This window comes from Bactrocera tryoni, unplaced genomic scaffold (assembly GCF_016617805.1).
Source record: "Bactrocera tryoni isolate S06 unplaced genomic scaffold, CSIRO_BtryS06_freeze2 scaffold_87, whole genome shotgun sequence".
NCBI classification, from domain to species: Eukaryota; Metazoa; Arthropoda; class Insecta; order Diptera; family Tephritidae; genus Bactrocera; species Bactrocera tryoni.
This window is the reverse complement of record NW_024396520.1, coordinates 5,109-14,211: the sequence shown is the minus strand read 5'-3', so window position 1 is coordinate 14,211 and position 9,103 is coordinate 5,109. Positions and strand designations below refer to the sequence as shown.

At 34.5% G+C, this 9,103-nt stretch overlaps 1 pseudogene; it reads right to left on the bottom strand.

The window, feature by feature from the left end:
• Positions 1–3,630: 3,630 nt before the first annotated feature.
• On the bottom strand, positions 3,631–3,833 carry LOC120782011 (annotated as a pseudogene).
• Between the last annotated feature and the right edge of the window lie 5,270 nt (positions 3,834–9,103).

Below are 9,103 nucleotides of genomic sequence, written 5' to 3'. Positions count from 1 at the left end.
GAATCTTCGATTTAGGGTGGCTTCACATTCTTTCCACAGTGGCAGCTTGTCATAATCCAGCTGTTCCTCCCATTTGGATCTGGTAGCTGAGTCGACCTTTGTCATCACTATGTGTATAATAATAGCGTTTGTTATATGTTTCTCATCGCCCAGCGATAGCAATGAGTCATACACCGCTGACACTTCGTCAATCATGGATCGCAATGAAGGAGCGGATGGCTTTGGGATGGTTGGCAGCTCAAACAGTTTAGATATTGTATTGAAGAATATCAAACATTTATTATCATAAACTTTTTGAGACTTGCCAACGCTTTCGGGTAATTTTCATCTGACATCTGAAACGCTTTAACTGTTCCCAAAGCCTCCCCAGATAGACAATTTACCAAATGGTTAAATTTTTCTATGTCTGGGATGTTTGGATCATTATGAACCAAGCTCTCGAACAAACTCATAAAATTTTTGAATTCTGAATATTCTCCCTTGAATTTCGGCAAATTCATTTTAGGGAGTCTTGAGCTGTGAGAAGCTACAAAAGATGTTTCGGCAAGTGAATTTTTATTTTTGCTAAAATTGACTTTATTATGGACTTCGTTTCAACGATTAGTCCTCTAAGTCCCCTCGGGCCATGTCGTCTTCATCAATTTCTTCAATCTTTGGTTGGCACTTCATTAATTTTTCACTATGTGAATTTAATATATCAAAACGACATTCCAATTCGATTGGATCTAAAGACATAGTCTTTTCGAGAAGGCCCGTTTTAATGCGCAAAATACTACTTTTCGCAACCGTTCTTTGACGTCTTAACGATTTTAAGTCCGTCAACTCCTTACTGGGAGACAGGTTTGCGAGAGTTGGCTTTGGCTTGCTCATTTTGCGTTGGTTAAATTAAATTTCCGAAAGAAAGACTATAACGGTCGGCAACAGATATATCAAGAATCGATAATAAAAACGAAAAAATAAATGTCGATTCCCAAATATACGAAAGCCAAACCAATAGCAATAAAGGCTGGCAACAAATATATTTGGAATCGGTTACGAAAACGAGAAAAAAAAAAAGATAATATCGATTCCCAAGTATACGAAAGCCAAACCGATAAATGCGCAAAATGAGCAGTAGCACAAAAAAGTAATTTAATCGGAAAATGTCCGAACGAAAATCGACAAAAATTGCGAAAAAACGACCGATAATTACAAACGCGGATCAAAAAAAATTGCGAAAAAATGTAATAATTTAATTTGCAATTAAGAATTATATCACCTTTATTTCAAAATAAAGGGCTACCGCGAAATCCCAAAATCCCTTTGATTCACTTCAAATTTATACATTTAGATGTAAACATACGTGGGGTTCAAATATGTATCAATTGTATAATATAAATATATGTATGTATTGTTATATATAATATGTATGTATGTAAGAATGTCAATATAGTGAAAAAAAGGGAGAGCCAAAAATTGAACGTGTGCACTTTGTTGTTTATTTCAATTTTCGTTTGTTTGCACCACTTTCAATAATCCGCACTCGTTACCTGGTGCGTCGGCTGTTTGCCGGCGCTCACTTCCCTTTTGCACAGAATGCAGCGGCAGCTCATTCCCACGACGGCAGCGGCGTTGATGGCAGCAGCGGGTTGATAATAGCAGCGACGATGGCAGCAGCGGCGGGTTGATGGCAGCGGCGACGATGGCAGCAGCGGTTGATGGTAGCGTTGACGCAGCGTAGCAGCGGAGATGATGGCGTTGACGCAGCGGCAATGTTGGTAGTGATGTAGACGTTGATGGAGATGTAGCAGTACTGGAGATGAAAACGTTACGTTATGTTTTCCTCTATTGCGGCACTGGACACGGCACTTTTGACACAACGGACACTTAGTGGCAATTACGGTTGTAGCAGTTTTTTTTTTACATTAACGTTAGACCGGCACTTTAATAATTATTATTTTGTCACGAAACTGCTCAAACGCTTTGGTATAAATTTTTGTAACTCACTGTTGGTGTGTTAACACAGCCACCGCTTCCTTATGCACACAATATATTTCTATGTATTTTGTTGCTTGTTTCTTTTCACTATGCACTTGCACTCTCTTTAATTTGTTAATATGTATTTATATGTTTTTCATTTCAGCAACTACACTGCACACGTTTCTTCTTCCTTTATTTATTTTCAATCTCTGTTTTAAAGACTAGCCGTCGTACATAAAACTTCACTCACTTCACTTTATACTTATATGTATGTACATACTTGTACGTACGTATAACTTTTTTGTCTTTTATGTTTGTATATATTTTGCTTTTTCAGCTTTTTTTAAATTTTGTTGAAATCTATAACACGAGTGTTATATATTTTTTTTTATATTAGTTCACCACTTTCACTTCGCCGAAAGCCGAACACCGAAAACCGAGATCCGAAAGATATTAATAGCGCAGGTAATTGGTTTTAAATATTGATTAATGCACTTGTTCTATATTTTTTGAATGTATTTTAGTTTTAACTTTTTAATTACGCATTAGTCCCTGCTCGGGCGCCATGAAAAATTCTCAAGCGTTTTTGAGAAACGATAAAATGTAATAGTTAGGGATGCGCAATTTAACTCACTCCAATTACCTGTCGCGAAAGATTTCTAAATTTGTTCCGGTAACAAAAAGGCGTGCGTTCGATTCGATCGTTCAATTACAATTGCTTCTTTATTTAAGTTCATTTAGTTGCTTAGCCTAAATCTTAAACTAACGGCTTAAACTAGTGGTAATGTTCATATGTATAAAAAGGGGTAAATATAATCATCTTCAACTTTTCGTTCAATATTGTAATAGATTATGGTAAGTATTAAGGTAAGTAGTAGATTAGTAGTATGAATGCATAATTAAGGTAAGTATACAATAATTTAAATAATTCAATATTTTATAATTTTTTATAATTCATTTTTCTTATTTTTAATTTCAGGTTTAAATATACATATATATTTTGTCGCTTGACGCAACACATATTTAATTATCAATATTTTTTTTTTAAATTATTTGCCCTAGTTGTCCATTTTATTTCCTCATGCATTTCAGTCGATTTTTGTATAGAAATTTGACCGGCGTAGAAGCAAAATGCGAAACAATCACACATATATTATGTATGTTTGCGAAAGCAAAGTTTGTAATGTTCTACAAAAGCATATTTCTATACTTAAACAAAATTATTTGAACCATCGTATATTTCTTACATACATAACCAAACCATACTTAAACAACGCCACGAAAGTGTCAGTGGTGGTGTTGGTGGTAAGCACATGAAAAGTCACAATGTGAGCGCAGGTTCGAATCTCGACGGGCTTAGTTTTTAATTTTTGCATTTTAACATCGTATACTATACTAATAAATATTTTTCTTACTAATAGAAATTAAATTCATCACAGCAATATACCTAATATACATATACATAATATATACGCATGTGCGCGTTCAGAAATTCAAAGAATTCGCAGAAATGAAACAGAAACGAAAGAAATAAAGTCACACAAAATAGTTGAGAATTCGCAAAAATGAAAAACAAATGAAAGAAAAATAATGCGCAAGCATACATAAGCGTACTGTACTTATTGACTGCATTATTTTTGTGTAAAACCTTGGAATTTATTCATTAAAATCACCACTCAGAAGTCGTTTTATCCGTTATAAGCGAGCGATTTTCGAAGAAACATCATTTCTAATATGCCACAAAACAAAATTAGAGATGAAGTTCATGAACCTCACGCTGTCAGATAAAACGATATACTTCCTCATCGCGGGTCGATTTCCAAAAAATGTAAATGAAGACTAACTACAGAAATGATCCTGTGAAGTATAGTCTTAATTTTTCAAACGCCAACGCAGAGTATTTCAACCAAAATATACGCAAAATAGTTGAGAATTCGCAGAAATGAAAGACAAAAGAAAGAAAAAGAAGCATTACTTCAATAATGCACAAGCATACAAACATACATATGCGCAGCAGCAGCAAGGAAAGAAGTAACAATCGGCGATCCATTGTATATTTCTTTCATGCATAACCAAACCATAATTAGGACAATGCAATACAAGTGTCAATGGTGATGTTGGTGGTAAGCTTACTGATGACAACAAACTCATTAGGCGATAAGACGTTGGGCATTCTGCAGGTTTGTTGGGCTTTAATATTGGTATAACCTTTGAAAGATTCCTCTGGGACGGAAAATAGCATAAACCAAGACATTCGTTTATAAATCTTGTGAGATACTTTAATCCACTTCGAGGCAGGGCCTTGAGGCATAGATTTTGTATATTATCTAATCCTGGCGATTTAGATGTCATAAGATTTGTGATAATTTAGGAAATTTCAGAGATATCTTAATGAAGAATGGTCATGCAGAATGCAACCCCAATTGTTTGCACGGTGGCAGCCCCAAGAGCTATGAATAATTTTCTGTAACTCGAGTGAGCAACTTTAAGTCATTTTTATACTCTCGCAACAATGTTGCTAAGGAGAGTATTATAGTTTTGTTCACATAACGGTTGTTTGTAAGTCCTAAAACTAAAAGAGTCAGATATAGGGTTATATATATACCAAAGTGATCAGGGTGACGAGTAGAGTAGAAATCCGGATGTCTGTCTGTCCGTCCGTCCGTCCGTGCAAGCTGTAACTTGAGTAAAAATTGAGATATCATGATACACGTATTCCTTGGCTTCATAAGAAGGTCAAGTTCGAAGATGGGCAATATCGGCCCTCTGCCACGCCCACAAAATAGCGAAAACCGAAAACCTATAAAGTGTCATAACTAAGCCATAGATAATGATATTAAAGTGAAATTTGGCACAAAGGATCGCATTAGGGAGGGGCATATTTGGGCGCAATCTTTTTGGAAAAGTGGGCGTGGCCCCGCCCCCTACTAAATTTTTTGTACATATCTCGGAAACTACTATAGCTATGTCAACCAAACTCTACAGAGTCGTGTACTTCAGGCATTTCCATATACAGTTCCAAAATGGAAGAAATCGGGTAATAACCACGCCCACCCCCCATACAAAGGTTATGTTGAAAATCACTAAAAGTGCGTTAACCGACTCATAAAAAACGTCAGAAACACTAAATTTTACGGAAGATATTGCAGAAGGAATATATAATATTTTCTTAACACCCTGATGACATGTACGAAATATGGGTGAAATCGGTTTACAACCACGCCTTCTTCCAATATAACGCTATTTTGAATTCCATCTAATGATTTCTCTGTATAATATAAGTATATACATTAGGAAGCAATGATGATAGCGGAATAATAATAATGGAATAAAAAATACGGTATTTGAAAAATATGTAAATGACGTATAATGAAATCTCGATTATCACTTTATCATGCGAGAGTATAAAATATTCGGTGACACCCGAATTTAGCCCTTCCTTACTTGTTAAAATTACGTTTAAGTTCAGGGCTTGATTGGCCTCCAGTAAAATAGCAGAAATGGAGTGAAACAGAATTTCCTGTGAGGCAAAGTACATTAATACCAATGCATTGTATAGCTTTGGTGTTTAGGAGGGGCAACAGAGAATGGCGAATAGATTTTTTAATAATTATGGCGACCCCTCTATCGTTAGTTCTATCATTTCTATATATGTAATATGAATTTTTTTTATAGAAATTTTGTCAGTCACGTTTCAGTTTGTAGACAAATATTAATGATGAAATTGAAAAGTTTGATTTAAAGGAATATTTTCGAAAATATTACAGATTTAAAAATTTCGGAATGCGGCGCTTGCCACGGTATCGGTTGGGATGGCGGGTGCATGACTATAAAAAGTGCGTCGGAGTCCTTGGTTCTTCCTATAGCACTTTAGCAGCGAACGGACGCGTTTATTATCGAAGCTCTCTAGCGAGGAATATTTAAACAGAAACGATGAGAATATTCGTACAATATAAAACTAATCCTTCCTCAAAAATAATACAATTGCTAATCATTTGGAATATTTCGTCAAAATTCTTTTTTTTGTTAAGGCTATTGAAAGTTGAAATTTAGAACGATAAAATTGTAAAATTATTTTTTCATAAACTAATGTAGATAAATCGCTGAAATTTTGTGAAGTCAGAGAAAAATGTTCGTGCTATATTATAAATATTTTCTTACGTCCTTTTGTTTAGGACGCGAGAATAAAAAAACACATCAGGTTACATTTAAAATGTTATTTGTATTTATAATTGTACATACTCACATATACCTACACAACTGTACATACTAACCCGCCCATATTATATATAACACTTACTCAAATATAATCTGAATTGCTGTCAAATCTTAATAATAACTTTATTTTATTTGGCACACCAAATTTTTTGTCGAGAACCCAGACAGCAACAATCATGTAATCAAAAAGCCTCAACCACAAACCAAAGTTCACTTAGTTTTAAATAAATTTATGATTTTATTAAGTATTGCTAGGCTTAAGCAAGCAGATTCAATAAATAAATATGTGTTTACAAAAAAGCACGAATATTGTGACAAAAATGGTGAGGAAATTGTAATATCAATTCCCCGGGTAATCAATTTCAACTTATATTTTTTATATTTATACTAATAAATAAATAAACAAATATGAACCATTTTGGTCGACCAATTTTTGTCATTTTTCCGCTAGAGACTTTATTTCATCAGTGTAAATCGAAATTTCGAGATTTTTAGAACGGAAGCAAGCGAACCATTGTTGTGCTACACGAACTGATACAGCATCGTCTCCGTAAATTTCACAAATTTCATTGGTAGCAGCTTGCGTGGCATTCTTCCGTTTTTTATACAAATATTCAAAATGTAGCGAATTTTTTCATTATTTTCACTCATTTTTATACAGCTGTAACTTTTTTCCAGAATTGAATCTTTTTTGGTTAAATAAAGCTTAAAACCTATCCAAAACTATAACAAAAAAAGAAATGTGGTGTCGTGGGACACCAGGTAGGAACGAAGTTCCTTCGGATTATGTAGAATCGATACAATTTGAAAAAAAATTGTGCTTAATTTTATGTAGGTTGTCTTGATTTTTCTCTCAAATTTCGCTGATTAATTTTTATTTAAGTACAGATAACGGATTTACTCTCACTTTTTTCAGTTAGGTCCGGCAGCAAAATCCTTATCTCCTCCAAGTCTGCCGTAAGGAACTGCCAATAATTATTCGCTAAAATAAAAGTTAAATACTACATTTTGAGCATTATAACAAAAAAACTCAAACCATTAACCAACCTGCGCCAAAAAATATGCAACAATTCAACTCCCCATAAACGTACTTAGTGGAAGCACAATTCTCACCCAAAACTAATTTGCATACACAATAATGTTACAGATTTTCATGCCTCATTATTTTGCAAAACCTAAAGGTAGGCTATAACGAGCGATCTTACAGTCTTTTTCTTACGGGTTATTTCCTCAAACCATTAACCAACCTGCGCCAAAAAATATGCAACAATTCAACTCCCCATAAACGTACTTAGTGCAAGCACAATTCTCACCCAAAACTAATTTCCATACACAATAATGTTACAGATTTTCAAGCCTAATTATTTTGCAAAACCTAAAGGTAGGCTATAACTACCGATCTTACAGTCTTTTTTTACGCGTTATTTCTTACGGGTTTTTGCTTACGGTTTTACTATCACTTTTTTTCAGTTAGGTCCCGCAGCAAAATCCATATCTTCTCCAAGCCTGCCGGAAGGAACTTCGTTCCAAAAACAATGTGATTGGTAGCACTGGAGATTTAAGACTGAAACGATATCTAATGATAAAATACGAAAATACTTTTGTCCATTATTATAATAAGATGCAGTTTTTACAATGGATAATAATATCTAACAAAGAATTTGTCCCATATTTTGTATTTATAACCAAATTGCGTGTGCGGAATCGATGCGAATGTTGGAAAGGGCTTACGGTGATCCAGTTTTATCAAAGACACAAGCCTACGAGTGGTACAAATTCTTCAGAGATGGGCGACAGACCTTCAACTTCTCCAATAAAAAAATCACCTAAAACTTTTCGAGATAGATATAGGGTTATAAATGTCAGTGGCGGATTCAGAGGGGAAAAATGGGGGATATTTCCCCAGCCAAGGGCTAAATGGCTTATTAATAATTTTACTACTCAGAAACATAATCCAGAAATTTGTTTTTTTTTCGGAAAAGAAATAAAAGGATGTCTTCATTTTTGAATAGAATAAATAATGCTAATATACCATTGAAGTTACAAATTGTAGGAACGTATGCAGATTAAATTGTTAGTAAATCCAATCAAATCCGTAACTGAAAGTGCTAAATTTGAAACGACGCGGGTTGATAGAGAACTTTAAATACTTGTAGATGCTGCATTCAACCCCATCTTTGATTTGTTCGATTGATACATTCTTCGCGGTTTATCCTCCAAGTTTTCCAAAATAGAAAAGCCAACAGCTGACAGCTACAACCATTGTGCATCGATCATTTTGACATTTTACGGCTTATTTTTACTGTGGAAATTTATTTGAAACAAGATGGGTTCAACGGCACGATTCAGTTATCCAATTTATCGCAAAATTGTCGTTGATCGTTAAAGCTCTGACAAAAATTAGTAACTGGAAGTATAAGGAAACAGCGTGAAAATCAACGATACTCATCAAAAGCCGCGTGCAAATTGAAATTATAATTGTTTTTTTTTTGCCAATGTGATATTCTATCTCTAACTCATTCACAGAGCGTGATTCTTCAGAAAAATCCGTTCAATTTGACAAAGGCATCAAATATGATAGATACTGGTTGTAACGTTCCGAAAACGAAGACAAAAAGCCGAGAAACATTTTCGATCCATTTATTGAGACACGAAAAAAATGGCGGCTGAATTAAAAGGTGACGAAGAAAACCCTAGAAACAAAACGCGAAAATTTCTGGGTTAGAACTTGCGAAGAATACTACAGGGCCTCAGTGTACATTCCTCTGTTGGATACAATCGTTCAAGATTTGAAGACGCTCATTTCTAGAGAAATATTGGATGTATTTCAACTGAGTTTGCTGCTTCCAGAAAAAGTTTGTGTTTTGAAAACAAAAAAAATGGAAAATCTTATTGACCGCTTGATAGATATATTCAAAGGCCTTTT